The sequence below is a fragment of the Chiloscyllium plagiosum genome, chromosome 9 (assembly GCF_004010195.1).
Source record: "Chiloscyllium plagiosum isolate BGI_BamShark_2017 chromosome 9, ASM401019v2, whole genome shotgun sequence".
Taxonomy (NCBI): Eukaryota; Metazoa; Chordata; class Chondrichthyes; order Orectolobiformes; family Hemiscylliidae; genus Chiloscyllium; species Chiloscyllium plagiosum.
The window spans coordinates 68,352,762-68,372,011 of NC_057718.1; the positions used below are offsets into that span (position 1 = coordinate 68,352,762).

General features: G+C 42.4%; 1 protein-coding gene across 5 annotated transcripts in view; it reads left to right on the forward strand.

The window, feature by feature from the left end:
- zdhhc14 (zinc finger DHHC-type palmitoyltransferase 14) overlaps nt 1-19,250 on the forward strand; it is a 193,842-nt gene that overhangs the window by 1,767 nt on the left and 172,825 nt on the right. The window lies entirely within an intron of this gene.

Here is a 19,250-nt window from a genome sequence, read left to right on the forward strand (position 1 = left end):
AAAAAGTGTAGTTTCCCAAGGATTTTTCTTAATTTGGATCAAAAGATGGTGAGGATATGTTACTGTTCTTAATGCAGCTAGTATTGTTACTTCAGGCAAGGGGGCAGAAAGTTTTTAAAGGTGTAAAATACAAAATGTGCAGTTCTTGTTGTGTTGCTCTGCTGTTAGCTTAACATGTGAATATAAACAAAACAATATGACTGTATTGAACGGTGTAAAGTTGCTCTATTTGCATAATAGATGCTGGCCACATTAAGGGTTTTTTTGTGTATGTTCCCATCTAAGTACCCTTTTAATGGTTCTGAATTAATTAGTACAAAGCAACCTCTCTGGCTCAGTAAATTAGTTACTATAGGTCTGGACACTCGATCCTTCTTGACTCTTTAGTTGTTGGAAATTCAAAAATTGTCAAATTTCAAATTAAAGGTTGCACTTTTTGGGAATTTCTTTCTATAACTAATTTGACATTGAGTTTTACCATTTTCTTTCTTAGTTCTTCCATCTTTAATTTCATAATCCTTGAATCTAATTAGTTGAAGACATGCTCTGTTGCTTGTTTTGTTCAGTCAGGCCCAGATTGCATTTGTGCTGTTTCCAGTTTATGGTTTCAGTAATTTGTGATGCAAAAAACATACAAGGGGGGAAAAATGTGTTGGAACTTCGCAGGTGTCAGAGTCGATTTAAGTCTTCACTCAAGTTTTGAAATGATTTAAAGCAGATGAGCTGGAGATAATTATATTTATTTTAGTATATGTAGTGTCTGAGCAGTAGTATCAAAACTTCTGTGTAGAAAAGTGATTTCCACATGATTTGCCTCCACTGCAGGTGCCATTTGTGTTAGAGTAAATATAAATATAAGAACATGTCATATCTGCTTACAGGATTTTTTTCTATACTTTTGCTCCATAGCATCATCTGTGGAAACTGAATCTGACGTATCAATATAATATGATTTGAGCTGCCGAATTGCAAGAGATGTCAGGTGTCGAGCTTTCAGACCAAGTTAATGTAGTATGATTTCAGTTTTTGTTTTGTTTTCTGATCCTTACCAATATGTTGATATTTGGATGATCATTTCAGGTCAAAGCAGAAAACAGTGGTGGCTTGGGACCCTGCAGTCTTGTTTAGGATTCAAGGCACAATCACTTCTTCTGCTGCCTCGATTTTTCAGAATGTTCTAAAGTAAAGTCGCACTCTAGGTTAGTGTGCTAAAGCAAAGCGCATTGGATTGGGAGTAATAAATATTTTTTAATCAACCTGTTTAGAGATGTTATTACAAACTTCTGGGGCAGATAGCACTTGAACTCTAGCCTTGCTGTCCAGAGTAGGTGCACTATCACTATGCCACAAAAGAGTGTGGGTATTCTAATGGCATGGATTGATTGAGAGTTGGTTAGAAGCCAGGAAACACAGTAAGAATAAATTAGTCCTCTTCAAATTTGAAGTGGGATGCCACTAGGATCAGTGTTTGACTCCTATATATTGATTATATATAGGATATCCTATATATTCATTATATATAGGATATCAACAATTTGGATGAGTGATTCAAGTATAATATTTCCAAGTTTGTTGATGAAGTGTAACTAGGTGGATTTGTGAATGATGGGGAAGATTTGGAGACTACAATGATTTTAGGCAATGAATGGGCAGCTGGATGACATTTAGCAATATAATGCTGATAAATGTGAAGTCATTCACCTTGGTTGGAAAAGATAGGATGGCAATTTTTAAATGGTGAATTGAGAAGTATTGATGTACAAAGAAACCTGGGTGTCTTGGTACCATGGTTACTGAAGCAGTTAACAAGGAAAATGGTGTGTGACCTACAGTGAGGAAGGATATTAACTCCAGTAATGTAGAATCTGTATGGGTAGAGCTTAGAAACACAAAGGGCAGAAAATGATGATAGGGTTGTATCTGCCCCCCAAACTATAGTATTGTTGGGAAGGCTTTAAACAGTAAATTAGAGACACAAGTAAGAAAGATACAGCTTAATTACAGGTATCTTTTGATTTTGCATGTAGACAGGGCAGGTCAAATAGTAACAATATTATGGAGGAGGAATTCTGGAGTGTACAATTCTGGATTAGTACATTGAGGAACCACCTGGAGGATAGGCCATATTCAACTGGATATTGCACATTAGCTGTGCAAGGCCCCTTGAGGAAGAGTGACCATAATGTGATGGATTTCTTCATTAAGATGGAGAGTGACATAATTGATTGAGACATAGGATTGGGATAAGATTAGAGTAGTGCTAGCAAAGCACAGCAGGTCAGGCAGCATTTGAGGAGCAGGAAAATTGACGTTTTGTCCAGAAGCGTCGATTTTCCTGCTCCTCAGATGCTGCCTGACCTGCTGTGCTTTTGCAGCACTACTTTAATCTTGACTCTAATCTCCAGCATCTGCAGTACCCACTTTCGCCTATAGGATTGGGATAGTATACTGATATTGATAGGGAACTGGCTTGCAGATAAACAACAAAGAGTGGGAATAAATTAGTCACTGAGTAGCAGCCAATGACCAATGGGATACCATTGGGATCAATTCTTGGATCTAGCTATTCTTAACAGATTTTGAGGGAATGAAATGTAATATCTCCTATTTTGCATAGAGACAAAGCTGAGTGAGGGGGTGAGTTGTGAAGAAGATGCTGAGATGCTTCAGTGTGATTTTAGGCAGGTTGAGTAAGTGGGCAAATGCATGACATATGAAGTGTCATGTGGATAAATGTGCAGCCCTCCGCGTTGGTTGGCAAGAACAGGAACGTAGAACAATACAGGACAGTTCAGGCTCTTTGGCCCACGATGTTGTGTCGGCCTTTTGTTCTACTCTAAGGTCAGACTAACCTACATATCCTTCATTGTACTAACTTCCATGTACCTATCCATGACTTGTTTAAATGCCTGTAATGCATCTGACTGTACTACCACTGTTGGCAGTGCATTCTACACCTGCACCACTCTCAAGGCAGATTATAATAATGTCACTACATTCGGAAATTGGGAGGTACAATGAGACCTGGATGTCCTTGTACACCAGTTGCTGAAAGTAAGCATGCAGGTGTACCAAGAGGACTTGAGTGTAAGAGCAGGGGCGTCTTGCTGCAATTGTATAGTGCCTTGATGAGACCACACTTGGAATATTATTTCTGTCTCTTTATCTAAGGAAGGATCTTAAATAAGAGCCTCTGGTATTAGGGGCAAGGTACTGGCATGGATGGAAGATTAGCTGACTGACAGAAGGCAGACAGTGGAGATAAAGGGGACATTTTTAGGAAGGCAGCTGGTGACTGCCACAGAGATCAATGTTGAGACCACCATTGCTTAGACATTAATGATTTGGACGAAGGGACTGAGGATAGTGTTGCTGAGTTTGCAGGTGAGACAAAGGTAGGTGGGTGAACTGGTAGTTGTGAGGAGACTGCAGAAGTAACTTGGGCAGGAGAGTGGGTGATGGAATACCGTGTGGGAAAGTGTGAAGTTATGCACTCTATTAGGAACAATAGAGGTGTACACTCTTTTCTAAATGAGGAAAGACTTTGAAAATCTGAAGCACAAAGGGACTTGAGAGTCTTAGCTTAGGATTCTCTTAACATTAACATGCAGGTTCACTTGGCATTTAGGAATGTGAATGTAAAGTTTGCATTCATTTCAAGAGGGCTGGAATACTAGTGCAAGGATGTGCTGCTGAGGCTGTATAAGGCACTGGTCAGATAGTATTTGGATCTCTCAATACTGAGTCCTGGATAGAGTAGAAATAGAGAGATACTTGCACTTATGAGAAACTAGAACCTGGGGACATAGCCTCAGAATGAAGGGACAATCCTTTGGAACTGTGGCGAGGAGGAATTTCTTAAGCCAGAGGGCAGTGAATCTGTATAATGCTGTGTTGGCCAAGTCGTTGAATGTATTTAAGACAGGCTCTTGATTTACTAAGGGAATCCAAGGTTAAGGGAGGAGAATGGGTTTGAGAAACATTTCAGCTATGATCAATTGTTGGAACAGTCTCATTGGGTCAAGTGGCTTAATTCTGCTCCTGTATCCTATGGTCTGTGGTCTTGAGTTGGTAAAAAGTTGACAAATACAGCATAATGTGGGAAATGTGAAGCTGTTCATTTTGAAAAGGAGAGCAAAAGAATGGTATGTAAGTGGAGAGAAAAACTGCAGAAAGCTGCAACACAAAAGGTCTTTGGAATACTTGTACATGAAGGACAGAAAACAAGCACATGGTACAGCAGGTAATGAGAAAAGCTAATGGGATGTTGGCCCTTATGTCAAGGGGGTTGCTGTATAAGAATAGGGAAGTCTTACTACAAAGAGCTGAATTACAGAGATGAGGTGAGAGTGACAGCCCTCGACATCTGGCCTGCATTGAACAGTGTGGCCTCAAGGAGCAAAATTGCAATCATTGGGTATCAGCGAGCAAACTGTCCAGTTGTTGGAGTCATACCTGACATATAGGAAGATGATTTTGGCTATTGCAGGTCAGTTATTTCGGCTCCAGGGCACTTCTGCAGGAGTTCCTTTAGGGTAGTGTTCTCAGCCCAACTATCTTCAGCTGCTTAATCAATGTATTGTTGTCCCGTTTCCATTTCCCTATCCCCGCATCAGTCGAAACAAAACACTCAGACACAGACACAGTATGCTTTACCTCTTTCATCTTTATTCCGGGCCCTGCAGGGAGAGAGAACGATCGCCCATGTGCACAGAGACATGAGTTCTCGGTCTTCTCTGGAACAGCAATTTCTTAAGGAATTATATAGTCATTTACAGGGAGGAGCATCCAGATAAGGCAACATACATATTGATTGGGTGACCATTACAATCGGTAAGTGTCAATAGTAAAGATTAAGCCATCTGCTGTTACACAATGAATAACTGGCTTCGCATAATGAAAGCTTTTCATCTTGTAAACTGACTTTACATACTGAATGGCTCAACATAATGTTTTTTCACCTTGTTACCCATTACCCTTGCCTCCAGCACCTCATCATTTACTGCAAGTTCTTATCTGATCTGAATCATACTTAGATGAACCTTTTGTTTCACAAAACTAAAAACGTAACTCTTTCCCTACCTGCTCATACCTTATGCACTTTCTCAAATGACCTTCCTTCATCATAAAATCAGAAGTACGAAGGCATGGGTTTGAATGATTTAGCGGTTTGGATCCGAAATTGGCCAGTTGAAAGAAGACAGAGGGTGGTGGTTGATGGAAAATATTCATCCTGGAGTTCAGTTACTAGTTGGGTATTACAAGGATCTGTTTTGGGTCCACTGTTGTTTGTCATTTATATAGATAATCTGGATGAGGGTTTAGAAGGATGGGTTAGTAAATTTGTGGATGACAGTAAGGTTGCTGGATAGTGATGAAGGATGTTGTAGGTTACAGAGAGACACAGATAAGCTGCAGAACTGGGCTGAGTAGTGGCAAATGGAGTTTAATGCAGAAAAGTGTGAGGTGATTCACTTTGGAAAGAGTAACCGTATTAAAGAGTACTGGGCTAATGATAAGATTCTTGATTTGGTGATGCCGGTGTTGGACTGGGGTGTACAAAGTTAAAAATCTCACAACACCAGGTTATAGTCCAACAGGTTTAATTGGAAGCGCACTAGCTTTCAGAGCGGCGCTCCTTCATCAGGTGATAATGGAGGGCTCAATCCTAACACAGAATTTATAGCAAAAATTTACAGTGTGATGTAACTGAAATTGTACATTGAAAAATTGATTTGTGTGTGTGGTTACATGAACCCAAGTTAAGATTCTTGCTAGTGTAGATGAGCAGAGAGATCTGTGTCCATCTACATAAATTCTTGAAAGTTCCCACCCAGGTTGAAAGGGTCGTTAAGAAGGCATACGATGTGTTAGCTTTTATTGGTAGAGGGATTGAGTTTCAGAACCATGAGATCATGCTGCAGCTGTACAACACTGTTGAGGCAGTTCAAAGAAGGTTCACTAAGATGATCTGAGGTCGAGGGATTTTCTTTTGAGCAAAGGCTTAACAGATTGTGACTCTATTTACTGGAGTTTAGAAGAATGAGAGAGAATCTCATTGAAAATTATAGGAGTTTTAAGTCGTAGCACCTGCAGTTTCTTGCCTTGCCTTAACTCCCACAGCAGCCTGGTATGCAGTTCATCCAGACCAGGGGATTTGTCTGTTTTCAATTCTGACAGGGTGTCTAATATCTCCAAATTTTCCTATGTCAAACTATACAAGTTCCTCATAGACCCTTTTCCTGAATTCCATAAATACATTTTTTTCAGGAGTGAAGACTGAAGCGAAATATTCATTCAATGCCCTTTCAGTATCTTGTGGCTTTGCACACAAGTTGCTCTTTTGTCCCTAATAGATTCTACTCTTTATCTGGTTAACTTCTTCCCCTTAATGTATTTATAAAATATCTTAGGACTGTCCCTAATCCTGTTTGCAAGTTCTCTTTCATGCCCTTTTTTTTTTGCTCCTCTTGTTGTTTTCTTAAGTTCCCTCTTGCACTTCCTGTATTCCTCTATGGCCGCAGCTGAATTGCTCCCCTTGGACTTGATAAAAGCCCTGCTCCTCTTCTTTATCTAGTCCGAAGTAGTCCTAGACATCCAGGCTTCTCTGAATTTACTGCTCCCTGTAAAGGGTATAAATAGCACTCTTGGACCTGCACTCTCCTCACCTCCTCTTAGAGTATCCCCACCCCAACAATTCCTCCGCTGCAAGGTGCTGTTTCCACTCTACTATGGCCAGATGCTGCTTTAATTGAATAAAATCTGCTTTTCCCCACCTCCCAATCCAAAGCCGTCTGTTGCAGGCCATTCTTTTCCTTGTCCAGAATAAATTTGAACCGTACCATGTTGTGGTCACTAGAACTTAAATATTCCATTAAACACTTGTGTGGCTTCTTTCCCCAGAACCAGATCCAGCACTGTGCCATTCCATGTTAGGCCTTCTACGTATTGAGGTTTTAAAAAAAAACTCCTCTGGATGCATTTCGAGAAATCTGTCCCCCTCTAAACCCTTAACGCTTACTATCCCAATTTACGTTGGGAAAGTTGAAATCCCCTTGCATAATTACCTGATTATTACTCTTCTGCACCCCTGAATTGTCTACATATTTGCTGTTCTCCCTCTTGCTGACTCTTTCTTTGGCGGCGTATTATAACTCTCAGCAAAGTAGCTGCCCCCTTCACATTCCTAAATTCTGTCAACAAAGCTGCATTTGAAGATCCTTCCAAGATGTCATCTCTCCTTATTGAACTAAGGGCAGGCACGGTGGCTCAGTGGTTAGCACTGCTGCCTCACAGCACCAGGGTCCCAGGTTTGATTCCAGCCTTGGGTGACTGTCTGTGGAGTTTGCACATTCTCCCCATGTCTGTGGGTTTCCTCCGGGTGCTCCGGTTTCCTCCCACAATCCAAAGATGTGCAGGTTAGGTGAATTGGTAATGCTAAATTGCCCGTAGTGTTAGGTGCATTAGTCAGAGGGAATTGGGCCTGGGTGGGTTACTCTTCGCAGGGTCGGTGTGGACTTGTTGGGTCGAAAGGCCTGTTTCCACACTGTAGGGAATCTAATCTAATCTAATTGACTCCTTTGATAGTGCTACACCACATTACCCTTTTTTTTTATATACCTTTCTCTGGCCGAAAAATCCTATGCCCCGGAATGTCGAGTTGCCAGTCCAGCCCTTTCCTAAATCATGTTTCTAATGAGGTCAACACTATCATACTTCCATGTGCTAATCCATGCCATTAACTCATCAATCGTACCTGTTACACTCCTAGCATTAAAGACCATCCAGCTTTGCCTTACTCTTTTGACACTCAACATAGCTGAACTCACTGTGAAGTGCTATCTTGTTTGTAGAATATGTTTCTGTTTCATCAATATTCTGTAACCACTCCCCCTGCCAGATGAATTTAAACTCCTCCCAATAGCACGAGCAATCCTACCTGGAAGGATGTTGGTCTCAATGTGGTTGAGGTGCAGACTGTCCCAGTTGTACATATCCTGCCTTCCACAAAAATGGTCGTAGTGGTCCAGGAATCTAAAACCTTCCCTCTTGCACCAACTCTTGAGCCATATGTTCATCTGTCCTATTTCCTTATTTCCAAACTCATTAGCATGTGGTACTGTATTAGGTTCTTTTTCTTGAGATATTTACACAATTGATGAAACTGCAATCTGCCAACTTCTGTGAACAGTCAAAATTTTGTTTGATAATTTTAAAAAGGACCTAGTGTTGTATAATGTAAAAACAAAATCTGTCCTCTTACTTAGCCCACAAAGCACACTGAATTGAGATCCTAATTTAAATAAGGCAAAACCGTTACTTAAAATGATATTGAGTTTCACCCCCACAATTCCTGCGAAATAAAATCCGTTCCCTGTAATTACAAATATTCTGCCAATTCACTCCTTATTCCCTGAATAAAGACCGGTTGTATCAGGTCATTATTCTTCTTGGGATTAAAACAAAATGCTGGAGATCTTTAGCATGGCTTTCCCTTCCATTTTTCAACAGTTTCAACCCTTGCAAGTTTGACTGCTGTAAGCATCTTCAAATTTTGACCATACCCGGTGGACACAGACAACTAAAACTTCAACTAGCAAAGAGGTATCACTTAATATTTCAGAAACAAATCTGGGTTTTGATTGACCCATTGTGTCATAATAATCAACCTTTTCCAAGTGTATTTCCTGTCTACTGTCAGTTTATTGTTTAATTTACAGTCACAAAGCTCATCAAGAATTCTGTCTAGACTTGTGCAAATAAAACCTGTAATAGGAATGCTTGTCATATTTTTAAAGTTTCAACTTCCTAACTTATCTCTATATACTGGTTCAGTGTCTTTAGTCTCCACGCCTGACCTCTGCATGGGGGATTTCCCCTCTTAACAACTGGTCCAAGGCAGGGTAATTGAGACAAACACAGTAATTATCCTTATGTACTATGCTCCGGAGCCTCAAACCTCATCACTGGGGGACTCTAATCTCCCTCAGTAACTTATGATATTGAAGGCAAACTCGTTGACGTGCAAGGGCGTAAGTTACCTCAGATTCCGTCACCACAGAGTCCTAGGGGACGAGGGGTCGACTGAGTGGTAGGTTAAGGAAGACCAACCAACCTAACCACCCCGTAGCCCAACACTTTAACTCCCCCTCCCACTCCACCAAGGACATGCAGGTCCTTGGACTCCTCCACCCCACTCCGGCCTCCACCCCACTCCGGCCCGACTCCTCCACCCCACTCCGGCCCCCACCCCACTCCGGCCTATCACCCTCACCTTGGCCTCCCTCCACCTATCGCATTTCCAAAGCCCCTCCCCCAAGTCCCTCCTCCCTACCTTTTATCTTAGCCTGCTGGATACACTTTCCTCATTCCTGAAGAAGGGCTTATGCCCGAAACGTCGATTCTCCTGTTCCTTGGATGCTGCCTGACCTGCTGCGCTTTCCAGCAACACATTTTCAGCTCTGAAACCACAACATGCCAACTTCTATGAACAACCAAAATTTTATTAGGCAATTACAAGCTTTCTAGATGAACTCTTCACACACTTCGCAGGCCGAGTCAAAGGTCTCTCTGAACAAATGAAACTGTTCTTCCTTTACACAAAATTTTTACATCGCAGTCAATAATGCCCATAAGACAATCGCCAGCCACTCCTCCACAGTCAGATGCCACTCAAGATGCAATGCAGTGACCTGATCATCTCCAGAAACAAAAAGTAAATCATCCCTTAATGGCCAGATCTGTTTGAATCTTTTTTAACTGCAGGGAGTAGTCAGAATTTTAATTGCAATGTTCTGATTGATTCTGAATAGGAGCTGATGACAATATAGATTCTTTTACTCAAAATGGCTCTGAATGGCAAGAGATGGGAATGTAAATTTCTTACATTCTACCTGTAAGACAGAGACATGCCACCCTATTCCCGGGATCTCTAGGTCAGCAGAGCAAATTAATATTGCACCTGGAGTAATCCAGAGATTACAGCCATTGAGGTACTGCTTTTTACTCGACTGCCTAACTCCCTTAACTCTTGATGGTAACTCATTTCCTGCTTTGCAAATATCATGTATCAACATGTATCACAACCTTTTAACTTCCGTGGCTATCCCCATTTCACACAAGTATGCTGTTTTGGAAAATTTAAGGGGTGAAGGGGAATGTAGCACAAACGGCCAAATTTCTGTTATTTACACCGGCTTTAATGTAATGAGGGGTATGTCAGGATCCAACGGATCGATTTGTGATAGGGGACTGACTAGTCAGAGGCACAGAGAGATGTTTCAGTGGCCAGCAGCCAAAAATCAGAGTGGTGTGTTGCCTCCATGGTCAAGGATGTCTCTGAGGGTGCAGAAAGGGGAGACGGGTCAGCAGGAGGTCATTGGTTCCAATATGTACAATGACATAGGAAGGAAAAGCGAGGGAGAATGTGGAAAGTTAGGCAGGAGTTTAAAAAGGAGGCCCTCTAGGGTAGTAATATCTGGAATACTTCCACTGCAATGAGCTATTGGGGGTAGGTACAGGAGGATAGAGCAGATGACTGCCTGGCTGAGGAGCTGGTGCATGGGAGAAGGGTTCACCTTTTTGGATCATTGGAATCTTTTCTGGGGTAGAAGTGGGATGGATTGCACCTGAATTCGAAGGGGACTAATATACTGGCAGAGATTTGCTAGAGCTGCTCGGGAGGATTTTAAACTAGTAAGGTGGGGTGCGGTGGGACCCAGGGAAATAGTGAGGAAAGAGATCAACCTGAAACTGGAACAGTTGGGAAAGTGAGCGAGTCAAACAGTCAGGATAGGAAGGAACAAAACAGAGAACAAGGTAGAACTGATAAATTAAACTGCTTTTACTTCAATGCAAGAGGCCTAACAGGGAAGGCAGAGGACCTCAGGGCATGGTTAAGAAAATGGGACTGAGAATATCATACCAATTACAGAAACATGGGTCAGGGAGGGACAGGACTGGCAGTTGAATGTTCCAGGATACAAATGCTACAGGAAGGATAGAAATGGGGGCAAGAGAGGAAGGGGAGTGGTGTTTTTGGTAAGGAATAGCATTAATGCTGTACTTAGGGAGGATATTCCTAGGTGGAACTGAGAATGATCACCTTACATCATTGTATTGTATTGTAGGCCCCTACAAGAGATTGTATTATAGGCCCCTAATGGTCAGTGGGAAATTGAAAAACTTGTAAGGAGCTTTCAATAAGAAAAATAGGGTGGTTATGGTAGGGGATTTTAAAAAAATATTTTTAGTTAATTTTTCTTTACTGTACTACTTTACAAATCAATAAATAAATAATGCTGCTCAGTGCAACAAGATCATAGCTCTCAACATTTTGAGAGCATCAATTATTAAACCCATATTTGTTTGACATTCTTACTGTCATGGCCTTGGGTTTATCAGAACAAACCATCATGTCTAGACAAAAGTGCTAATCAAAATGGCACTCAGATCTGCTTTCAAGTAATTCAAAAGGGGCTGCCACGTCTTGTAAAAGTTGTCTGTTTTCTGGTGCACCATATTTGTATGAAAGTCGAAAGGAATGTGTTTCATAATTAACTTTGCTCCTGGTCCGCCGGTGTGGCTAAGAGATTGGGTCCCCCTTGACTTCGGTCCCCAAGACCCCCACTATTACTCCTGCCACAGTACTCCCAATGCGCACGGAGCCTGTGGGAAGACCGCAAACAGTGAGTGAGGGTACCTGTGTTTATTTTATATTTAGGGAACATTGAAGATGCTCCCTGATTAAATTTCACAAGACGATCTGGGGCCAGATGAGCCCTATGAAGAATCTTTAATTGCAGAGCATGGGTCATAGTACATATCAAAAGCCTCTTTACATTTTCTCAAATGACCTCCCATGTTTAAGAAGTGATTTCAACTCCTAATTCTCTCTCCCAGACCTCATGTAAATACTCGATGTCACCCGAGGCACCTCCCCCTAATAAATGATGTAGTGCACTCGGTGAGAGTGCTCTTAGCCTGAAGCACCCTCTTTTCCGTATCAGATCTATAACACTCAGTAAAAAGTATGGTCTCCTTTCGGATAAAATCTCTAATTTGAAAGAAACTGAAGAGGTCCCTACTCGACAATCCATATTTGAGTTATTTGACCAAGCGACATCAACGTTTCACCCTCAAACAGATCATCCTGGTCGGAAACTTGGCATGCCAACTATGGGAGTAAGAAATTATGTTTCAGACATCTTACCCTCCATCTGCCTCATTGCACTTCATGCTTTGACAGCGTTAGTAACTATTGGATTATGGCAGTGTTCTGCAACTGTCCTTGTTTTGTCTAAAAACAACAGGTTGATAAAAGGACACTTTGTCTGGGTGGCCTTACTGTCCAACCATGTTGACGCTGAGCCCCCATAGGCCCAGTCACTTTTAAAAGATAGTAAGGAGCTCTGTTGATATCATCTAATGTTTGGGAGGTCCACTCCCACCAATCCCTGGGGCATTTGCAGTTCGCAAGCTTAATAAGGGGCCGCTTATAATACCAAATAAAAGAACTAAACCAGCCATTTAATTTCTGAAATGTTTGCCTAGGAAAGAACAAAGGGAACATCTGCAAAGGGTACAATAAGTGAGGAAGAACATTCATTTTGATCAGAGCGACTCAGCCCTAACCGTGATATTGGAAGGGCCCCCCATCTTTGAAGGTCTTGTTTAATCTTGTCAAATAACTGATCAAAGCTAGGGGTAACAGAGAGGCCCAAGTAAAGAAAACCTCTGTGCCCACTTAAAGGGAAACCCACCTTCCAAGCCAGGTATTCCTCTAAGACCTCTCATAGGTATAGCCTCCGACTTTGAAAAATTGATCTTGTAACCTGAGAAAGAACCAAGTGAATTAATAGTGTATCAAACAGGGCACCGAAACTGCTGGGGTTGAAAGAAAAGTAAGACCATCTTCCGTGTATAGTGAAATCTTTTGCACCTTCGACCCCACCTTTTGGGGCAGCTATATTGGAGTCCTTACAAATGGCCTCCGCCAACGGCTCAATGTTAAAATTATCAGACCTTTAATACCATTAGTGAGAACCGCTGCCAGAGGATCACTGTAAAGGATCCTTACTCATCTAGTAAACACTTCCCCGAGGCCAAACCTCTCCACAGTGTAAAGAAGATACAGCCATTCTACCCGATCAAATGCCTTCTCTGCACCTAAAGAGGCCACCAGCCTATGAACCGATCGCTGCCGGCACTCTTGAATCATGTTAAGCAACCTCCTTACATTATTAGAGCATCTGTGACCCTTTTATAAAGCCTGTCTGATCTTCTTTAACATTAGAGGGCAATACCCCTTCCAACCACAATGCCACAGTCTTAGACAAAAGTTTTTAAAAACAGAATTTAAGAGCGAGATAGGTCTATAAGAAGCACAGTCCTCCAGGGCCTTCCCTTTCTTGAGGATACGAGAGATATTGGCCTCTTTCAAGAATGGCAGGAGGCAATCATGACTGTGAATAGTTATCGTGTTTAACATCAGTCCTGACAGTATGTTTATAAATTCTTTATAAAGCTCACTAGGAAGACCATCAGGGCCAGGTGCCTTTCCACTTTGAAGTTGCCTCACCACCTCCTGTAACTGTTGTGCTGTTAATGGAGCACTGAGGAGAGACACCTGCTCAGCAGGCATCCAAGAAAGATCCAAGTTATATACTCCATTTTATCCCATCTTTCCTCACAACATTCAGACTGATACAGTTCAGAATAGAATCTCCGAAATTCCGCATTGATCTTTTAGCATTATAAGTAAGAGTCCCATTTCCTTCCCAAATAGAAGCAATAGATTGGGAGGCATTCTTCTTCCGAATCAGATATATTAAATATTTACTCGGCCTATCATTACACTCAAATAACCTTTGCTTTGCAAAAGAAAGTTCCTTCCTGGCTGTATGCGTAAGCATGGAGTTTAAGGTCGATCAAAGGGCTGCAGCTTAGTCACTGACAGTCTTTAATGATATGCTATCTCAAGTGCTTTCAATTGTGCCTCGAGCAGGCGCTGTGGCTGTCCTGGCACTTCTGACTGGCTGAGTACGAGATAATTATCCCTCTAGCATAGGCCTTAGCAGTCTCCCAAAGAATGGATGGATTACTAGCTGTGCCCGAGTTGGTAGCCAAAAATGCCTCAAGTTCCCTAGAAAAGTACTCAATGAATTTGCTGTCCTTGAGGATGAAGGGATCCATTTGCCAGTACTGTGAGCTCACTTGCATTTCCTTTAATCTCGACCACTTGGTATACTGTGTGTGATTAGAGATGGCAATATTCCCAATTGAATAAGATACCACTGAATCTAGAAGAGCTGCGGAGTTAGGAAAAAAATCGACCCTCGTTGGGCAATTATGAGGACTGGAAGAGAACGTAAAATCCCTGCCCGTACCCCAAACTACTACCAACCCCAGTTCCACACATAGATCACCCAACTGTTCAGATTGTGGACAAAGCTTTGGGGGGGGCCTTTAGGCATTTTATCCAGCACTGGATCCATTAGGCAACTAAAGTCCCTCCCAATGATAATATGCCACGACGCAAAGGCCATCAGCTTAGAGACTGCATCAGTCAAGCATTTAAGGGGCTAGGCTGGAGGACAATAGACATTCAAAATACCATATTCCTTGCCATGTATCAGGGCCTTAAGGGTAACAAACCGGCCGTATTTATCTTTGACACACTCTATTAAATTAAATGGAAGATTCTTGTAGATGACTATGGCCAACCCCCTGCTCTTAGTGTTAAAGGATGAAAAAGAAATCCCGATCAAACCTGTCCTGCTGTAACTTCAAGTGTTCCTTGTCATTAAGATGAGTCTCCTGCAACAGGGCAACATCCACCCTCTCCTTTTTTGAGGCTTGACTTTACCTTTTTCCTTTTATCTGGCAAAGGGATCTCTCTAATATTCCAGGTGCACCATTTAAGAACGCTATTAGCCATGATCCTTTACCTTCCTGACGAAGGACTTATGCCCGAAACGTCGATTCTCCTGCTCTTCAGATACTGCCTGACCTGCTGTGCTTTTCCAGCATACAGACTCGACTCTAACTGCAAAGCACAAAAGTCATTTAATGGAGGACTTTGCCCCCTGCCTATTGAGAGCACTTACACATCCCACACACCTCCATTCCCCAGTCCAGCTCAAACAGCACCCCAGACTCAAACAATAGAAGGAAACTGAAAAAATAGTGAGCACTACACTCATCCCAAATTATATATCAATGCCAATCCTAATCTGAGGAAAAAAAACATACGAACAGTAGCTTCTTTAAGAAAAAGGTAACATTACAAGAAACATAGCAAGAGAAAAAAATCCCAAACATCATTGTCCATGTCTACAAATTCATCCAAATTATTTTAACGCGTTCAAGAAACTTTTCACTTGTTCAGAGGAGTCAAATGACTGTGCTTCTCCTCCTGAGTAATACAAAGTACCGCTGGGTATCTTATCGAATATTGAATATCAAGGTCCCTTAATTTTCACTTTACCTCATCAAATGATTTCCTTTTACGGATCTTTGCTGCAGAGAAGTCCTGGTAAAACATTATCTTAGTTCCCTGATTAGTCAGGGTCTGTGGATTTTTCTCCATCCTTCAAGAAGATTCCAGAACATTCTGCTTGTCCCTCTAGCTTTGAAATCTTACCAGGACCAGGTGGGGGTGCCGGTCGAGACTGGATCTGTGCAACGCAACCCGGTGAGCTCTGTCAACCTTCACCTGATCTGCCTTGACATCCCAGCCAAGAAACTGTGGCAGCTAGTCTTCAAAAAAGCTTGCTAGGTGCCCACCTTCCACTCCTTCTGGCAGCCCAACGACCCTGATATTTTTCTTCTTACCTCAATTTCCAGATCATTGACCTATTCAGTCAAGGTCCAGACCTGTCTTTCAAGGGCACGGATCCGCCCGCTGAGGACTCAATCTTGGTCTCTGATGCCGCAGTCTGCCACTCATCCTCTTAAACTCACTTCCTGAGCCCTTCCAACTCCTTCTCATGCTTTTGTAGCATGACTGAAATCAGCTCCATCCAATTACGATTGTCTTCCATCAACTCCTTCTTCATCTCTCTGATTGATTGTCTCGAGTTCTTCAGCGACGTTCTGTGCAAGTGCCTCTTTCTTGGTTGCTGAGGGAGCTGCAGCTGCATCGGCAGTCACAGTCCCGGGCCTGCCTGATGCCTTCAGTGAGTGTCCTGTGTGTTGGGGCTTGGCTGTATTCTTTCCTTTCATCATCCTTGCTTGCTCAAAAAGATGTTACAGTAGAACCTTTGACTATCTGAACATCAACCATCTGAATCCTGGACTATCTGAACAAGATCTCAAGGCCCTGCAAAAACTGCATCCGGCAACCCAGCATTCAGCTATCAGTTAAACGGCATTATGGCATGCATTGCCAATAATCGAGAGATGTTGATAACCAGCAACTCTTGGTTAACTGGCACTATGGCGTGCATTGCCAGATAATTGAGAAATGCTTGAACAACTGGCACTTGTAGATTACTGCTTGTTTCCAGTCAGCCGAATGACCAATCATTCAAACAAAATACTCCCCTCCTGACTCACTCAGACAATAGAGACCCTAACACAAATTGATTTGAACGGTGTTTTAACCATTTAACAACAATTTTCTCCAAATGAAAAGTAAGGTGCTTGGATTGCTGCCATCTTGGATTCCCCACCCCCATGGTACAGGACTTTAATTTTCCAAACATAGACTGGGACTACCATACTGTTAGGTTTTAGGTGGAAAGGAATTTGTTCTTGTACACACTTAACATTTTCTGATTCTTTGTATCTACTAGAGAGGCAGTAAAACTTGACCTATGCTTAGGAAAGAAGGCAGGGTAGGAGACTGAGGTGTCAGTGAGGGGTGAAATGTGATGAGGATGTTAGGAAATTACAGGGTGACCTGGACAAGTTAGGTGAGTGGGCAGATGCAGTTTAATGTGGATAAATGTATGGTTATCCACTTTGGTGGCAAGAACAGGAAGGCAGATTACTACCTCGTTGGAATCAATTTAGGTAAAGGGGCAGTCTAGAGAGATCTGGGTGTTCTTGTACACCAGTCAATGAAGGCAAGCATGCAGGTACAGCAGGTAGTGAAGAAGGCTAATAACATGCTGGCCTTCATAACAAGAGGGATTGAGTATAAAAGCAAAGAGGTGCTTCTGCAGCTGTACAGGGCACTGGTGAGACCACACCTGGAGTACTGTGTGCAGTTCTGGTCTCCAAATTTGAGGAAAGACATTCTGGCTATTGAGGGAGTGCAGCGTAGGTTCACGAGGTCAATTCCTGGAATGGCGGGATTACCTTACACTGAAAGACTGAAGCGACTGGGCTTGTATACCCTTGAGTTTAGAAGACTGAGAGGGGATCTGATTGAGACGTATAAGATTATGAAAGGATTGGATACTCTGGCAGCAGGAAACATGTTTCCGCTGATGGGTGAGTGCCGAACCAGAAGACACAGCTTAAAAATACGGGGTAGACCATTTAGGACAGAGATGAGGAGAAACTTCTTCACTCAGAGAGTGGTGGCTGTGTGAAATGCTCTGCCCCAGAGGGCAGTGGAGGCCCAGTCTCTGGATTCATTTAAGAGATGGATAGAGCTCTCAAAGATAGTGGAATCAAGGGTTATGGAGATAAGGCAGGAAGAGGATACTGATTAGGAATGATCAGCCATGATCATATTGAATGGCGGTGTAGGCTCGAAGGGCTGAATGGCCTACTCCTGCACCTATTGTCTATTGCATTTTGGGGCTAACAACCATAATTCTATTAGTTTTAAAATAGTGATGGAAAAAGATAGACTGGATCTAAAAGTCGAAGTTCTACATGGGAGGTAGGCTAATTTGACGGTATTAGCTGATTGGGGCAAAAGTTCACCGGTGGAAGGATAGCTGAAAAAGGGAAGCCTTCACAAATGAGAACTAGAATCTAGAGACAGTATATTCCTTTTTGGGTGAAAGGAAAGGCTGGGAGGTTTGTGGAATGCTGGATGACTAGAGAAATTGAGGTTTTGGTTAAGAAAATAAAGGAAGCATTACATTACATTACATTACATTACATTACATTACATTACATTACATTACATTACATTACATTACATTACATTACATTACATTACATTACATTACATTACATTAACGTGCAAACTCCACACAGTCAGTCGCCTGAGGCGGGAATTGAACCCTGGTCTCCAGCGCTGTGAAGCAGCAGTGCTAACCACTGTGCCATATGTCAGGAGAGATTGAGTGAATCCTTAAGAGTATAAAGGCAGTAGGAATACACTTAAGAGGGAAATCAGGAGGGCAAAAAGGGGATATGAGATACCTTTGGCAAATTGGGGTTAAGGAGAATCCAAAAGGATTTTATAAATACATTAAAAGACAAAAGGTTAACTAGGGAGAGAATAGGGCCCCTCAAAGATTAGCAAGGCAGCCTATGTGTGGCGATGCAGGAGATGGGAAGATATTAAACGAGTATTTTGCATCAGTGTTTACTGTGGAGCAGGAGATGGAGCAGGAGAATGTGGGGAAATAAATGGTGACATCTTGAAAAATGTCCATATTTCAGAGGAGGAGGTGCTGGATATCTTGAAACGCATAAAGGTGGATAAATCCCCAGGACCTGATCAGACGTACTCTAGAACTCTGTGGGAAGCGAAGGAAGTGATTGCTGTGCCTCTTGCTGAGATATTTGTATCATCGATAATCACATGTGAGGTGAAGGAGGTTGGCTACTGTGGTACCACTATTTAAGAAAGGTGGTAAGGAAAAGCTGGTGAGCCTGAAATGGGTGGTGTGCAAGTTGTTGGAGAGAATCCTGAGGGATAGGATGTACATGTATTTGGAAAGGCAAGGACTGATTAGGGATAGTCAGCATGGCTTTGTGCGTGGGAAATCATGCTCACGAACTTGAGTTTTTATTTTGAAGAAATATCAAAGAGGATTGATGAGGGCAGAGTGATGGACATGATCTATTTGGACTTCAGTGAGGCAATCGACAAGGTTCCCCATGGGAGACTGGTTAGCAAGGTTAAATCTCATGGATGTTGAAACTTTATTGCTGGAACAGCACAGCAGGTCAGGCAGCATCCAGGGAACAGGAGATTTGACGTTTCGGGCACAGGCCCAGAAGGGCCTGTGCCCGAAACGTCGAATCTCCTGTTCCCTGGATGCTGCCTGACCTGCTGTGCTGTTCCAGCAATAAAGTTTCAACTTTGATCTCCAGCATCTGCAGACCTCACTTTCTCC